Source organism: Ranitomeya imitator, chromosome 1, assembly GCF_032444005.1.
Source record: "Ranitomeya imitator isolate aRanImi1 chromosome 1, aRanImi1.pri, whole genome shotgun sequence".
Taxonomy (NCBI): Eukaryota; Metazoa; Chordata; class Amphibia; order Anura; family Dendrobatidae; genus Ranitomeya; species Ranitomeya imitator.
In genome coordinates this window covers 800822196-800840635 of record NC_091282.1, presented here as the reverse complement: position 1 = coordinate 800840635, position 18440 = coordinate 800822196, and the positions used below count along the sequence as shown (strand labels likewise).

The 18440-nt window shown below is 45.1% G+C and overlaps 1 long non-coding RNA gene across 2 annotated transcripts in view; it reads right to left on the bottom strand.

Annotated features, from left to right (window-relative positions):
- Positions 1-8761: 8761 nt before the first annotated feature.
- The window catches only part of LOC138658136 (uncharacterized), a 107459-nt gene continuing 97780 nt past the window's right edge, over positions 8762-18440 (bottom strand). For both annotated transcript variants that reach the window (XR_011317357.1, XR_011317358.1), the window contains 2 exons: positions 9538-9588; positions 8762-8904 (listed from right to left, as the gene is read on the bottom strand). This is a non-coding gene — a long non-coding RNA (uncharacterized lncRNA). The remainder of the gene's footprint in view (positions 8905-9537; positions 9589-18440) is intronic.

Here is an 18440-nt window from a genome sequence, read left to right as displayed (position 1 = left end):
GGCCAAGTCTGTGATGCCAAGGGATGAGAGGGTCTGTAATAATAGGGAATGGTCCACTGTGTCAAAGGCAGCCGACAGGTCGAGGAGGAGGAGGACAGAGTAGTGTCGCTTGCTCTTGGCGGTTAAGAGGTCATTGGTGACTTTAGTTAGGGCACTTTCAGTGGAATGGTGTGACTGGAAGCCAGATTGTAGGCGGTCAAAGAGGGAGCAAGAAGAGAGATGGGAGGACAGTTCAAGGTAGACGTGTTGTTCCAGTAGTTTGGAGACATAGGGGAGAAGTGATATAGGGCGATAGCTAGATACAGAGGATAGGTCAAGAGAAGGCTTTTTGAGGATAGGTGTGATGGAGGCATGTTTAAAGCTTGACTGGAAAACACCAGTTGTTAGTGATAGGTTGAAGAGATGGGTTAGGGTTGGGATGAAGACTGTGGTGAGGTTTGGGATGAGGTGGGATGGGAGCGGGTCAAGTGCACAGGTGGTGAGATGCGATCTTGAGAGTAGAGTAGAGTGGAGAGTTGATCTTCTGTAATGGTGGAGAAGTTGGTTTTGGAGGTGTCATGTATCTTATCGCGATTTTACCTTTATATTGAAATGAAACATGGCCTGGATGGCATAATACATTGGTCAGTTATTAAGTTTGAGGGGTTAAAATGACCTTACAGTGATGTGACTAAATGTGGTGTATTCGCCCCTTCTCTTTGACACCAAAAATATAGCTCCTATAAATATTGGATCAATGCAAACCCCAATATTCATCACTGGCAACTGGCTACGAAGAGTCTCCGAAAGATTCTTTGGTCAGAAGAAGCTCTTTAGCTTGGAAGCATACTTCCCTGCTTGTGCGTAAACAAATCCCAGGCTCTGTCTTTTTTCCAACAAATCTCCCTGCTTTAGTTACCTGGTCACTGCAGGAGACCCCTACTTCAAATATACATAGAAGTGTCAACTCTCTCTCACTTCCCTAGTTTTAATTAGTTTTTCTCTTCCCTAGCTATAATTAGTTCCATATGTTCACTGTGAGGGGGTGATCTGTCCCCTCTCTGGAGATGTCTTATGGATTTTAAATTTTTCTCTAGGACAATATGTCTTCCATTTGGATCTGCTATTGATGGATCCCTAAAAACATGAACAGACAAGTTTTATTTGTGAAAAATCGATGAGAATAGGATATGAGCTGTACTTAAAGGGAACCTATCACAGGTTTTGCTTTTAAACACTATATTCCCCACCTTTCCGTCATCTATAATAGCACTCCTGTAAGAACCCAGCAGTAAGAAAATGCCTCTTATAACAGTCTTGTACAATATGCCACTCATTGCTTCCACAAGGTATCCATGCCCTTGAGGAATAGGGGTATAATAGGGGTATAGGCACCAGGACTGCTAAGAAGTAACCTAAAATACTATGAATGACTAAACATAAAACATTACAGATCACATTTTCTCAATGTGTTACTAATCTGCTGCTTGAAGACTGGAAAATAAATTTGTTTTCCTAAAAAGCAGGTGGACTCATTTCATGGATACGTTTTGCTATTTTGGAACTAATTTTTCTTACATTTTTGACAGTTAATGTTTTGCAAAAACAAACAAAGCCAACAATCACTAAGAGGTCGGCGTCCGTGCAATCTGTCCTCTGACTGCGCACATGTATCTCAGATTAAATGATAGAGTTCAGGGCCAGCTGCAGTCCTTGCTTCCCGCATCCCACTGCGTTTACATCCGGGACTGGTCTATCAATCACAACCTCTGTCACGCTGACCAATCTATTTGTGAGAGTAACATATTCACACTAGGTGACCATTATAAAGCCATCACGTTTGGGGGCCCCAACCTATGTAATGGGATTCAGCCCTCTGACTCGAATTATAACCCCAAATTGATTTCCATGGTCAATATTGAAGGGAGGCTCAGTTTGGTGTTTAAGCAAGGCTTCCATTTAGGAGTTTCCAACAGTAGGCGCACACAACATACACAGCGCACGCAACATACACAGCGCACGCAACATGCACAGCGCACGCAACATGCACAGCGCACGCAACATGCACAGCGCACGCAACATGCACAGCGCACGCAACATGCACAGCGCACGCAACATGCACAGCGCACGCAACATGCACAGCGCACGCAACATGCACAGCGCACGCAACATACACAGCGCACCCAACATACACAGCGCACACAACATACACAGCGCACACAACATATACCTTACGCACACAACGTATACACAGCGCACACAACATACACAGTGCACGCAACATACACAGCGCACGCAACATACACAGCGCACGCAACATACACAGCGCACCCAACATGCACAGCGCACACAACATGCACAGCGCACACAACATACACAGCGCACACAACATATACCTTACGCACACAACGTATACACAGCGCACACAACATACACAGTGCACGCAACATACACAGCGCACGCAACATACACAGCGCACGCAACATACACAGCGCACACAACATGCACAGCGCACACAACATGCACAGCGCACACAACATACACAGCGCACACAACATATACCTTACGCACACAACGTATACACAGCGCACGCAACATACACAGCGCACGCAACATACACAGCGCACGCAACATACACAGCGCACACAACATGCGCAGCGCACGCAACATACGCAGCGCACGCAACATACGCAGCGCACGCAACATGCCCAGCGCACGCAACATGCACAGCGCACGCAACATGCACAGCGCACTCAACATGCACAGCGCACACAACATACACAGCGCACACAACATACACAGCGCACACAACATATACCTTACGCACACAACGTATACACAGCGCACACAACATACACAGTGCACACAACATACACAGCGCACACAACATACACAGCGCACACAACATATACCTTACGCACACAACGTATACACAGCGCACACAACATATACAGCCAGGCTCGGACTGGCCCACCAGAGAACCGGAGGATCCTCCGGTGGGCCCTGGCACTGACACCTGCTGGCAGGGCCCCCACTGCTCCAGGGCCCCCACTGCTCCAGCCTCCAGGGCCCCCCCGCCGCCCGCCTTGAATATGATACTCACCCTGCTCCAGCGATGGTCTCGGCGTCTGCACTGCAGCTTGTTCTGAACGAGTGGTCACGTGACACCGCTCATTAAGGCCATGAATATGCACATATTCATGACCTTAAATGAGCGGTATCACATGACTGGTCAAGCAGGAAGAAGGTGCTGCGCCCGTGCGCCGGCACCTGGAGTCGGGACAGAGCGCGAGGGATGTCGGCACGGCCGTGCAGTGGGACAGGTGAGTATGAGGGACAGGGGGGATGAAGGAAGACATAAGCCGGCGCGCCGAGCAGGAGCGGGAGCAGGTGCGGGTGCAGAGAGATAAGCCATGCATACAGGGGCGGACTATGAGCCATGCATACAGTAACAGGGGGAAATATAAGCCATGCATACAGGGGGAATATAAGCCATGCATACAGGGGGGAATATAAGCCATGCATACAGGGGCGGAATATGAGCCATGCATACAGGGGGAATATAAGCCATGCATACAGTAACAGGGGGGAATATAAGCCATGCATACAGGGGGAATATAAGCCATGCATACAGGGGGGAATATAAGCCATGCATACAGGGGGGAATATGAGCCTTGCATACAGGGGGGAATATAAGCCCTGAATAAAGGGGGGAATATGAGCAATGCATACAGGGGCAGAATATGAGCCATGCATACAGGGGGGGTATATGAGCCATGCATACAGGGGGGGAATATAAGCCATGCATACAGGGGCGGAATATGAGCCATGCATACAGGGGGGGATATGAGCCATGCATACAGGAGGGGGGATATGAGCCATGCATACGGGGGGAATATGAGCCATGCATACAGGTGGGGGGGATATGAGCCATGCATACGGGGGGGAATATGAGCCATGCATACAGGAGGGGGGTCGTTATACAGTATTGAGCATCATGTGTGGCCGTTATACAGTATGGAGCATCATGTGTGGCCATTATACAGTATGGAGCATCATGTGTGGCCGTTATACAGTAGTGAGCATCATGTGTGGCCGATATACAGTCGCGAGCATCATTTGTGGCCATTATACAGTATTGAGCATTATGTGGGATCATTATACAGTATGGAGAACTGTGTGGCCGTTATACAGTATGGAGCACTATGTGTGGGTGGTCATTATACAGTATGGAGCACTGTCTGGCCATTATACAGTATGGAGCTATGTGTGGCCATTATACCCATTATACACTATGGAGCATCATGTGTGGCCATTATACACTATGGAGCATCATATGTGGCCATTATACACTATGGATCATCATGTGTGGCCATTATACAGTATGGAGCACTGTGTTGCCATTATACAGTATTGAGCATCATGTGTGGCCATTATACAGTATGGAGAACTGTGTGTGGCCATTATACAGTATGGAGCATCATGTGTGGTGGCCGTTATACAGTATTGAGCATCATGTGTGGCTGTTATACAGTATTGAGCATCATGTGTGGCCATTATACAGTATGGAGCACTGTGTGGCCATATTTTTGTTTGCTTATAATTATTGTATATAAAACAGTGTGATCAGCAGTGCTAAATGGCTGCGGTTGGGATGTGGATATGGGTGTGACTAGTTGTGAAATGGGTGTGGTCAGAGGCGTGGCCTAAAATTTGCCGCGGCGCACTACGCGCACCGCAAACTTTATACCTCCTTCCCTTCTTCAAAAGTTGGGAGGTATGGTACCGCATCTGCCAGATCACGGCAAGTGCCGCAAATCCCATAGGGAATGAATGAGGCCGAACGCAGTGTTGCCATAAGTGATCCGTTACGCGGCAGATGCAGAAAAACTGCCGGATCTGCTTCAAAAGGCGACTTTCACATCAGTGATTCTTGCCAAAGTCACTGCCGATAGTGTCATACTCACCAAAGGGGGAGGCAGCACTAAAAGTGCCTAGGGCAGCAGAAACTCTAAATACGGCCCTGGGGGGCTACATTATATTCTGTGGGGGGACTGCATTATACTCAGGGTACTACATTATATTATGGGGGGCTACATCATACTATATGAGGGGTTACAGTATACTCTATGGGGGGCTGCATTATATTCTGTGGTGGGGCTGCATTATTCTCTCAGGGGACTACATAATATTATGGGGGCTACAACATACTATATGAGGGGGCTACAGTATACTCTATGGGCGGCTGCATTATATTCTGTGGTGGAACTGCATTATCTCAGGGGACTACATTATATTCTGTGGTGGGTGGCATTATACTATATGAGGGGGGGCTGCATTATACCCTATGGGGTGCTACATTATATTCTATGGTGGGGACTGCGTCATACCTGAGAGGGTTGCATTATATTTTGTGGGGTGCTGCATTATATTCTATGAGAGAGGACTGCATTATATTTTATGAGGGGGCTACATCATATTCTGTGAGGGGGCTACCCCAACCCTTGCTACATTATTAAGACGTGAACTACCTTATATTATACCCTGATATTAGCGCTTTTTACCGCACAATTGGTGGTCTTGTATCTATTTCTACGTAGCTACATAGTGGGCCCCAAGAATTATTTTCTCTGGTGGGCCCAAGGTGCTCCAGTCCGACGCTGTATACAGCGCACACAACATACACAGCGCACACAACATACACAGCGCACACAACATATACAGCGCACACAACATATACCTTACGCACACAACGTATACACAGCGCACACAACATACACAGTGCACACAACATACACAGCACACGCAACATACACAGCGCACACAACATATACAGCGCACACAACATATACCTTGCGCACACAACGTATACACATTGCACACAACATATACTTTGCGCACACAATGTATACACAGCGCACACAACATACACAGCGCACACAACGTATACTGCAGAAATACTTCTACCCAGTTTTTTGGACTTGGATTATAATCACCTGAACTCTATTCTGCAGTTTTCTTCATTATTCTGATGGAAGCTTCCTCTGTAGGGGTTATTTAGTATTTGAAAACATGATCAGAAACCGCTCCAAACACGACCATGGCTTGTACGTGGTATTCAGCTCAGGTCCATTCAATGATATGAGACACAGATCATGGTCAGGGGTGACACTGTTTCTGAAGGAAATCAGCCATGTTTTACTAATCATGTGAAAGCCGGTGTGAGGATGCAGTAACGTTTGGAGGCAGAGCCAGGGTTAACAGAGGAATTTAATCTAACAACATTACTCCACACAGAGAGGGGATAAATGGAAGATAAGGCAGAAAAACTGTCAACTTAGGGGCAACAGGTATATGAATGGACAAACAAGAGTTCAAAAGCATCAAACTTATCAATCCGGGGTTGATGAGGAGTAGTCTCTGAGATGGTCGTGGTGGCGTTCTGGCCTGAACGCTTGAAGAATCCGGTGTGGTCCTGGTATGGAAAGGGCCTTGGATTCTGGTGTCGTCGTTGGTCCTGGAATGTCCGGTCGCAGGTTCTGGGTCCAAGGGGAAGATTCACTGAAGGAGGAACAGTCCTTTCTCTTACTTACTAACACTGTATGGGAGTGTACGGGAGCGGGTATGTCAGGCAGCCGCACTCTCTCTGAGGCCTGGTGGTCCCGTCTGGGGGTGCGCCCTCTACGGTCTGTCTGCAGGGAGGAACCACTCATGGTCGGTATCGCTAGAGGAGTCAGCACGGACAGAGGTTTCTGGAAGCATCTGCGCCTGTGGTCTCCGGTAAGCTGGCTTAGGCCTACTTCATTCTGACCGTGCTGTGCAGGAAGGCTTGCACTCTGTTCTCACACACTATCGCTTCCCGCCCAAACTGCCCTGGTTCCTGTGTATTGTCGCCCCTTTTTGTTTTCCACGCCCCCGGTCTTAAGTTCAAATGTATGTCCAGGGAACTAAACTCTCCCCCCTGCAACACGGGTGACAGCACCAATGGTTCCGGACTTGTTCCGGAAAAGGCACGCCGCGGCCATCTCTCCTCCTTACACATGGACAACTACTTTTGCGGTGCGTAATGACATTCACCTAAGAAAATGTTTGACTTCATCATTCGCCATCCATTTCTCCTGAACCCACACACACATGCACACTCTTCTGCTGAGTATTCATATGTTTTCAGTGGTGAAAGATGAATAAGTTGCTGCCAGACACCACTGACCAACCTGGTGGGGATTTATTTTAAAATATGCTCCCCACATCACCTAAATCTAGAGGGCAACTATATACAAATTAGATGGTAAAACGATCTCTATGAAATTGGTCAATCTGCTCTAAGAGATGTGTCCCCAATCTCTGCTTCCAGTAATAAATAGGTTGGCACGTGTGGTCACACTCTCCTAAGCACCTACCTATGTGCCATTTATAATCTTCAAGTCTTCTGAAGAAGACCTTTAGACTCCATGAGCCACTGGACCCAGGTCATTGCGTATGGTGATGTATACAGAGGCTAGAGGAAAGGCAAACACTCACAAAGGTAGGAACAAAAAAAATGCAATTTTACAAGTCTCTCTCCTTCAGATGAAGTCCATGCATACAGCATATTGGTACCTTATACATAAATTAATTTGTCAAAAATCTGAATATCCTTTAAGGTGGAGACAAATAATTATTTTGCTTCATTAAAAGCTGAACATTGCAACCGACATCATACCTCCCTGAAACCACCACCGATACTCAAGTCTGATTTTTTAGGATAATAGTTTAAAAATGTGTCAGAAGCTTGGAACATAATTTACAGATCTAAATGTATAATCCAAGCGAAACATCCAAAATGTCTGGCAAAATTCAAGAAAGTTGGAAATAGAGGCAGTCAGGAAAGAGAAATAGCCAGGAAGGAAGTATTGAATATGAAGTGAAATGACATGCAATTATTAAAAGCAGACAGCAACCGGTCTCCAAAGATTCAAGATTAGTTTATAGAACGTATCCGCTAACTAATGGGATTGATTACAGAAAGCAAAAATAACTTTTCAATTTTTACGATGCCTCATTTTCCCCAATAGATGTCAATGTGGGAAACTATGGCCAATCCACAACTAAACAGTGATGGATTTATCATGCTGGACAACACAACTGGACGTCTACGCGAGGCATTTATGCAACGGAACGTTTGCCGCAACCCTGCACCAAATGGAGTACATTTCGCTCCCATGAAGCGCTCTGGCATGGAGTTGCAGAGCGTTATCTCACAGACTGCAGCTAAAAGCAGTCTCAATTGTGGAATTGCCCTTTAGCTGTATAAACTGACGACCAATAAAAATAAAACCAAATTTGGGTATGTTCAAACAAGGTTTTCTTTTTCATAGATATTAAAACACGTAAACTTCAAAAATCCACATTACAGAGAATTTGGATGGGTTTTAGATAAGGAATTTGAAGATTAGATTCAAAATTCATAATGAAAAATCAGTGTGAAAATACAAGCTGAAATAACCCACCAGTATGGCACATCAACTTTTGGTGTATCTGCAACATGTATATTCAGGCTCAGGGCGCATTCAGATGTCAGTATAAATCAGTCCGAGATCGGACCGCAATGCTTCATAAGCTGTCACTCTTGGGTCAGGAGACCCTTGGCCAGTCCGTGCGTTACGGTCCAATCTTTGTACGGACCTAAGAATGTGCATAAGAAAAATGAACATTTTCTGCAAAAACCTCTGTATTAATAAAAACTAGCAAGTATTGTTTCGTAAGCAAGGAAATACTGACACACTGTGGTTGGAACTGAAATGTCATTCAAAGATTTTGTTTTTAATAATGACTCTTACAAAATACGAGCTTATTTTTAAAATGTAACAGAGGAATTAAAAATGGATTCACACATGGTAGATTTTGTTGTAGTAATTTCTGCAGCTAAAAATTAGTTCCATTCATCTGCGGAAAAAAAGTTACAATTATATTAATGAGACAGTTGCAACAATTTCAACAGCAAAATCCTTACTGATATTCTTGTTTTGTTGGAGATTCATCTTCTCCCTTGAGATTCCACCACCCCTCCAGTGTCACATACAAGAATGTACAGCCATTCAATAAAATAGGCAAGGCCAAGGGCAAGGTGCTGTGGTTAAGTCAGATTTCACACTTGGGGGGGGGGGGGCTTATCTACAGCATTACAGAATGCTGTAGATAAGCCCCTGATGGCGGTGGCCGAAACTTATAGGGCCAAAATTAGGTGTCAGACTCCCTTTAAAACATTACATGTTGCTTCGAAATGATTTTGAACTTGATTTCTTTGCATTATTTGAGGTCTGGAAGAACTGGGGGGGGGGGGTATTTTGACCATTTTTCTTTGTCAGAAAAAAAATTGCTTGGAACTTCGGAGACATGTTGTCAGAAGTTTATAGACTAAACACAATTTACATTTTAGTCAAAAATATACATATAAAGAGAAAGATCAGACAAACTGAACATTTTGCAGTGGTCTCTTAGTTTTTGCCCGAGCTGTATATGGGAAGCATGACACTAGCTTTAACTCATCAATCACATTGATTTGTTAAAATAACTTACCTCCAAAATTTGTTTTTGTCAACACTGTACAACATCTTTTTGTGAGTATTCCTAAAAAAATAATAATAATAATAAGTACACCCTACTCGCATATTCTGCTGAAGGAAAGTAAAAAACGAATGAACCACTATATGTTTCACAAATCCAAAGGGAGGCTACCAAAATAAACCCTAGACCAGTGTTCCCGAACTCCGGTCCTCAAGAGCCACCAACAGGTCATGTTTTCAGGATTTCCTTAGTATTGCGCAGGTGATTGAATTCTTGCCTGTGCAGGTGATGCAATTATCACTTGTGCAATACTAAGGAAATCCTGAAGACATGACCTGTTGGTGGCTCTTGAGGACCGAAGTTGGGGAACAATGCCTTAGACACACCATAATGCTGCATGACAAACAGAACCATGACCAAACAGAACCATGACAGATAAAGCTGAACTTCTTGCATCTAGATTGAAACAGAAGAATCTTCTTCATGATGATGTCAAAGTGTGTGATTACCGAAACAGAAGTAACACTTTAACACCCTCAGCCTCGTTTTGGAGCTGGCTAGGCTAGTTCATGCTTCCAGGCTAGAGCAGCTGACCAGTATACCCTGGTGATCCTTCTGCCTCTGACTTCCCATACTTGTGTGAGGCCCAGTCCCTATCCCTGACATAGTGTCCGTCTGGTGGTTTTCTTTACAGTGTATGACTCAGCCTGATCTCTGAACCCCGCCTCTTGCTTTCCGTCTCGGATACCTCATTCCCCTACTGGCTTTGACCTCTGGCTTGTATCCCGACTTCATCTTATGTCTCACATTTTGGATACCGCGCTCCCATTTGGCTCTGACTTCTGGCTTGTATCTGACTTCGTGCATGCTGTGACTTCTGGTACCTCTGCTCCTGACAGTTTCTGACTCTGCTCGTCTGACCACTCTTTTGTTACCTGTGACACCTGTGTGGCTGCTCAGTGTTGCTACGCTGTTAGTGTGCAACCTCTCTTCCCTCACCAGCACCCCCTGGTGGAGGTTGCGGCAAAACTACACTGCAGCCACATCACATTATCACTGACCACACATTTTGTTGAGGGAGGATCTAAAGTGATCCTTCACGGTTGACTCAGTGATTTCCAAATTAATCTAAAGGGCGTTGCCGGCAACTGAAAATGACCAGACGGAGACTCGTGCCTCTGTGTGGGGGATCGAGCAGATCTCTGGGCCCCCGTTTATTCTCTGACTTTTCATAGTCATAGAAATTATACTTCAACCAATCAGCATAAGAACACGTTCACATTTCTTAACCTATAAGAATGCAGGAACAGTCTGTACGTCAAAGTCTCGTAGAACAATGCACCCTCAGTCTCATGTCCTGGCAGATTGCAACAATCAAGGTCTCATCAAGGTTTCATAACATCTGTAAACTTTAGTCTATTAACAAAATTTATATTCAAAACAACAAAATGGAGTCGAAAAGCACAAAATGGAGAATCCTTCTTAATTTGTTCCTTCACATTCCCCCCTAGATAAATTTTGTTAATTAATGTCCAGCATCAGAGGTACTATCCCAAGCTATAAGCTCGAGGGGTACTGGTCTTCACATGACTGGTGCCATGTTACCAGCCATGGCTGTTGCGGCGTACCCGTCCCCCCTGTATACTAGAATTTACGAATAACAATTATTGATAACAGTGGTGGGGATCTTTTGAAGATAGCCATGCGCTTGGCTTCAACATCTTCATCAGATAACTTTGTAAAATCGGTGTAGAGAAGAGCAGGGGTGGCAACGCTTTTGGTTTCATCATTAGTTGTCTTAGTGCAGAATTTCCTAATACATACAGAAATACACCAAAAAAACAAATTTTAGTATTACATACATGACAAGGATAACGGCAACGATGTGAAACAAACTTTGCAAGATTCCAGCTATCCAGCCGCAAGTCCCTCAAACCAATTGGCTGGATTAAAAAGGAGAAGGTGTCTGCCCATCAACTGTCCTTATTACGGTCATTGTCTTTATCATATTGATCTCTGAGTCTTTGAATGTCTTCTAACTTTAAATGTAGAGTACTATTGGGATCTGTATAATAACAGAAAGCTGGTCCAATAACCTGACACATACCACCCTGTGCTCCTGTTAAGTAGTCCAGTACTACAGTATGTTGATTAGTGACTATGATAAGTTGGTTTTGGACAGCAACAGTAGTATTAAGTATATCCAATATATCCCAAATTTGATCATCTAGTCTGTGGCCCTAACCAATTTATCCCATATTTGTGTAATAGGGTAAATGAAAATAGAACTGACAATTTTATTGGCTATACCCATCTGTACTATTAATCTTTCATGATATTGTACAAACTTATTATTCAAGGATGTTGGAGAATTTAGGCTGTCCCATGCGGTTACCAATATTATTATATGGAAATACGAAAAACCAAAACATCATGTCCCCTTATTTGCTACTAGTCTGTTTGACCAGCTTGCACTGCGATACGTGGATCCATGTCGGTCTTCCTTCCAGCTTTACTGACATAGGAGTGATGAGGAGGACTTGGTAGGGACCGTCATACAAGGGTTCTAGTCCGTGTTTTCTGACATAGCTTTTCACGACCATAAAACCACCAGACTTCAAGTTGTGACAAATATCGGTTTCTGCTTAATCTGGAAGGGAAGGAAAAAACTAAAACATGGGTGTTAGCAACATTTTTACTAAGCTGAATAACATATTGAACAGCACGGTCAGTTTCTTCTGACAACTACTGAGACTTGAAATTTGCAACTGAGGGCCTAGCACCAAACAATATCTCATTAGGGGACAGGCCATGTTTTGCAATAGGGGTAGTACGAATGTGTAAGAGCCCTGGCCATGGAGCCGTAGTCTCCTGCATCATTTTGGTCAATTGTCCCTTCAGTGTGCCATTCAGCCTCTTAACTCTCCCACTGGATTGTGAATGGTACGGAGTATGGAGGGCTACAGTGGATCCAAGCATTGTCAGAACCTCCTGATACACATGAGAAGAAAAGACCGGGCCTTGGTCACTTTCAACAACTTCTGGAACACCATATCTGCATATAACTTCCATCACCAGTTTCTTTGCTGTAGTTTTTGCAGTCATGTTGGTAACCGGGAATGCTTCCGGCACACTGGAGAACATGTCGACAACCACCAGACAATATTTATACCTTCCAGACTTAGGCAACGTGATGTGGTCCTCTTGGAGCCTTTGGAAAGGATAGTCGAGCGTAGCAAGGTGCTTCGGGGGTACAGTTGACCGGGATTGCAGACAGATATTACATGCACGGTTGAGTGCTGTCAGGACTGTAGAAATACCTGGAGTCCAGTAGAATTTTTGTGCTACAGCCTGTTTTTTTCCTCGATGTGTGGGCCCATGTGCCCACATGGCAATAGCAGGGTACATCCGCTTAGGGAGACACACAAGTTGGTCCTTTTTCCAGAGACCATGTCCATACGTGCTCCATCAGCTTTCCACTGCTTCAATTCTTCCTTTGGAGACATTATCTGCATCGTCATTAAACGGTCTCGCGGGGTCCGGCAGAAAACCTCAGTCTGGCATGGATCATCAGGTTCCTGTAGAGTCAGTGTTTCTTGTAACTGTTTACGCTGAGAGCGTGTGGTCACCATAGCTGATATGGTCGGTTCAACGGGTAGGAGAGCAGCGGCTTTTACTTGCATATCCGCAGAGGCGTTACCAACAGTCTGTGGACTGTTCCTAGGACCGTGCTCCTTAACTTTGATAATGGCCACCTGGGTAGGTAATTCGATTGAGTCCATGAGGGTTTTAACAGCTTCAGCATTCTTCACTGAGTCCCGGCGGTAGTAACAAATCCTCGATTAGCCCATAGGGCTCCGAAATCATGAGCAATACCAAATGCATACTGTGAGTCCGTGTATATATTAGCCCGCCTGTCTTTGGCCAGAACACATGCAGTAGACAGATCCTGAAATTCTACTTCTTGTCCTGACAGTGAGGGAGTGAGTGCAGCTGCGTGCACTACGGTGTCTTCCGTAGTAACAGCGTATCCTGTGTGGAATCTGCCAAAATCATCAGCATATCTTGAACAGTCTTTCAGGGCATTGTAGAGAGATTGCATTATGCGGGATGTGTTCGGTATTCACTGACAACAATAAGTACATAGTTGTCATGATTCCAATGGCAGGGAATCACAAAAGGACAAGCACCAACGAGCTCTAGGGTGATGGAACCTGAGCTGACCGCGACCCTAAACCTGAACACACAAATAACAATAGCCGGGGAACGTGCCTACGTTGATCCTAGACGTCTCGCACCAGCCGAAGATCTAACTTCCCCTATTAGAAGAAACACAGACCTCTCTTGCCTCCAGAGAAATACCCCACAGAAATAGCAGCCCCCCACATATAATGACGGTGAAATGAGAGGAAGGCACATACACAGTATGAAAACAGATTCAGCAAAATGAGGCCCGCTAAAACTAGATAGCAGAGGATACAAAAGTAAACTGCGCAGTCAGCAAAAAACCCTTCAAAAAACCATCCTGTAATTACTTGAACTCATGTTCCAACTCATGGAACATAAGGAGCAATTACAGCCCACTAGAGCAACCAGCAGCAAAGAAACAATTATATGCAGGCTGGACAAGACAAAAATAAAGCAAAACGTGGAACAAGAAAATCAAAAACTAAGCTTGTCCTGAAGATTACTGAAGCCAGAAGCTGAGGTAACAAAACACTCTGATAACCTTGATAGCCGGCGGGGAAATGACAAGAAAGCCCGGTTAAATAGGAAACTCCCAAATCCTAATAGAACAGGTGGACACCAGAGACAGCAGAACACAAATCACCCAGTACCATCAGTAACCACCAGAGGGATCCCAAAAACAGAACTCACAACAGTACCCCCCCCTTGACGAGGGGTCACCGAACCCTCACGAGAACCACCAGGGCGACCAGGATGAGCCCTATGAAAAGCGCGGACCAAATCATCAGCATGAACATCAGAGGCAACCACCCAAGAATTATCCTCCTGACCATAACCCTTCCACTTGACCAAATATTGGAGTTTCCATCTGGAAACACGAGAATCCAAGATCTTCTCCACAACATACTCCAATTCTCCCTCCACCAGCACCGGAGCAGGAGGCTCAAGTGAAGGAACAACAGGTACCTCATACCTCCGCAACAACGACCGATGGAACACATTATGAATAGCAAACGATGCCGGGAGATCCAAACGAAACGACACAGGGTTAAGAATTTCCAAGATCCTATAAGGACCGATGAACCGAGGCTTGAACTTAGGAGAAGAGACCTTCATAGGAACAAAACGAGAAGACAACCACACCAAGTCCCCAACACGAAGTCGAGGACCCACGCGGCGACGGCGATTAGCAAACTGCTGAGCCTTCTCCTGGGACAACTTCAAATTGTCCACCACATGACTCCAAATCTGATGCAACCTATCCACCACCAAGTCCACTCCAGGACAATCAGAAGGCTCCACCTGACCAGAGGAAAAACGAGGATGAAACCCCGAATTACAAAAGAAAGGAGAAACCAAGGTAGCAGAACTAGCCCGATTATTAAGGGCAAACTCGGCCAGCGGCAAAAAGGTAACCCAGTCATCCTGATCAGCAGAAACAAAACACCTCAAATAAGTTTCCAAGGTCTTAGCACAGAACGTCCGCCAAAATCTAGACACAAACTGGGATCCCCTGTCAGAAACGATGTTCTCCGGAATCCCATGCAAACGAACCACGTTCTGGAAAAACAAGGGACCAACTCAGAGGAGGAAGGTAACTTAGGCAAGGGTACAAGATGAACCATTTTAGAAAAGCGGTCACACACAACCCAGATGACGGACATTTTTTGAGAGACAGGGAGATCCGAAATAAAGTCCATGGAAATGTGCGTCCAAGGCCTCTTCGGGATAGGCAAAGGTGACAACAATCCACTGGCTCGAGAACAGCAAGGCTTAGCCCGAGCACAAACCTCACAAGACTGCACAAAAGAACGCACATCCCTCGACAAGGAAGGCCACCAAAAAGACCTGGCCACGAAGTCTCTAGTACCAAATATTCCAGGATGACCTGCCAACGCAGAAGAATGGACCTCGGAGATGACTCTACTGGTCCAACTATCCGGAACAAACAGTCTCTCAGGCGGACAACGATCAGGTTTACCCGCCTGAAACTCCTGCAAAGCACGTCGCAAGTCTGGGAAGACGGCCGACAAAATCAGCCCATCCCTAAGGATACCAGTGGGCTCAGAATTTCCAGGGGAGTCAGGCACAAAACTCCTAGAAAGAGCATCCGCCTTCACATTCTTTGAACCTGGCAGGTATGAAACCACAAAATTGAAACGAGAGAAAAACAGTGACCAACGAGCCTGTCTAGGATTCAGACACCTGGCAGACTCAAGGTAAATCAGATTTTTGTGATCAGTCAAGACCACCACACGATGTCTAGCACCCTCCAGCCAATGACGCCACTCCTCAAATGCCCACTTCATGGCCAAAAGTTCCCGATTACCCACATCATAATTCCGCTCAGCGGGCGAAAATTTTCTAGAAAAGAACGCACATGGCTTCATCACCGAGCAATCGGAGCTTCTCTGTGACAAAACCGCCCCCACTCCAATCTCGGAAGCATCAACCTCAACTTGGAAAGGAAGCGAAACATCAGGCTGACGCAACACCGGAGCAGAAGAAAACCGGCGTTTAAGTTCCTGAAAGGCCTCCACAGCCGCAGGAGACCAATCAGCAACATCAGCACCCTTCTTAGTCAAATCCGTCAAAGGCTTAACAACACTAGAAAAATTAGTTATAAAACGACGATAGAAATTAGCAAAGCCCAAGAACTTCTGCAAACTCTTAAGAGATGCAGCTGCGTCCAGTCACAAATAGCCCGAACCTTGACGGGATCCATCTCAATAGTAGAAGGGGAAAAAATATACCCCAAGAAAGAAATCTTCTGGACTCCAAAGAGACACTTTGAGCCCTTTACAAACAAGGAATTAGCCCGCAGGACCTGAAACACCTTCCTGACCTGCTGAACATGAGACTCCCAGTCATCAGAAAAAAACAAAATATCATCCAAATACACAATCATAAATTTATCCAGATATTCACGGAAAATATCGTGCATAAAGGACTGGAAGACTGAAGGAGCATTAGAAAGTCCGAAAGGCATTACCAAATACTCAAAATGGCCCTCAGGCGTATTAAATGCGGTTTTCCACTCATCACCTTGCTTTATTTGTATAAGATTATACGCACCCCGGAGATCAATCTTAGTGAACCATTTAGCCCCCTTAATGCGAGCAAACAAATCAGTCAACAAAGGCAAAGGATACTGATATTTTACGGTAATCTTATTCAAAAGACGATAATCTATACAAGGCCTCAAGGACCCATCTTTCTTGGCCACGAAAAAAAAACCTGCTCCCAAAGGGGACGAAGATGGACGGATATGTCCCTTTTCCAAGGACTCCTTAACATAATCCCGCATAGCAGTATGCTCTGGCACTGACAGATTGAACAAACGACCTTTAGGAAATTTACTACCAGGAATTAAATCTATAGCACAATCGCAATCCCTGTGAGGGGGAAGCGAACTGAGCTTAGGCTCCTCAAAAACATCCCGATAATCCGACAAAAATACAGGAACCTCAGAAGGAATAGATGAAGCGATAGAAATCGGAGGTGCATCATCATGAACCCCCTGACATCCCCAGCTTAACACAGACATTGTTTTCCAGTCAAGGACTGGATTATGAGTTTGTAACCATGGCAGACCAAGTACTAGAACATCATGTAAATTATACAATACCAGGAAGCGAATCACCTCCTAATGAACGGGAGTCATACGCATGGTCACTTGTGTCTAGTACTGAGGTTTATTCATAGCTAAAGGTGTAGAGTCAATTCCCTTCAAAGGAATAGGGACTTCCAGAGGCTCAAGACTAAACCCACATCGCTTGGCAAATGACCAATCCATAAGACTCAGGGCAGCGCCTGAATCTACATAGGCATCGACGGAAATGGATGATAATGAGCAAATCAGAGTCACAGACAGAATGAACTTAGACTGTAACGTACTAATGGCAACAGACTTATCAACCTTTTTTGTGCGTTTAGAGCATGCTGATATAACATGAGCTGAATCACCACAATAAAAGCACAACCCATTTTTCCGCCTATAGTTTTGCCGTTCACTTCTAGACAAAACTCTATCACATTGCATTGTCTCAAGTGCCTGTTCAGAAGACACCGCCAAATGGTGCACAGGTTTGCGCTCCCGTAAACGCCGATCAATCTGAATAGCCATAGTCATAGACTCATTCAGACCCGTAGGCGCAGGGAACCCCACCATAACATCTTTAATGGCCTCAGAAAGGCCATCTTTGAACTTTGCAGCCAGGGCGCACTCATTCCACTGAGTAAGCACTGACCATTTCCGAAATTTTTGACAATATATTTCTGCTTCATCTTGCCCCTGAGAGAGAGCTAATAAAGCTATTTCAGCCTGAATCTCTTGGTTAGGTTCCTCATAGAGCAAACCCAATGCCAGAAAAAATGCATCCACATTAAGCAACGCAGGATCCCCTGGTGCCAATGCAAATTCCCAATTTTGAGGGTCACCCCGCAGGAAAGATATAATAATCTTAACCTGCTGAGCAGGGTCTCCAGAAGAGCGAGATTTCAAAGAAAGGAACAGCTTGCAATTGTTCCTAAAATTCAGAAAACTAGATCTATCTCCAGCAAAGAACTCTGGAATAGGAATTCTATGTTCAGACATAGGAGCATGTGCAACAAAATCTTGTATATTTTGAACCTTAGCAGCAAGATTATTCAAGCTGGAAGCTAAACTCTGGACGTCCATGATAAACAGCTAAGGTCAGAGCCATTCAAGGATTAAGAGGAGGAAA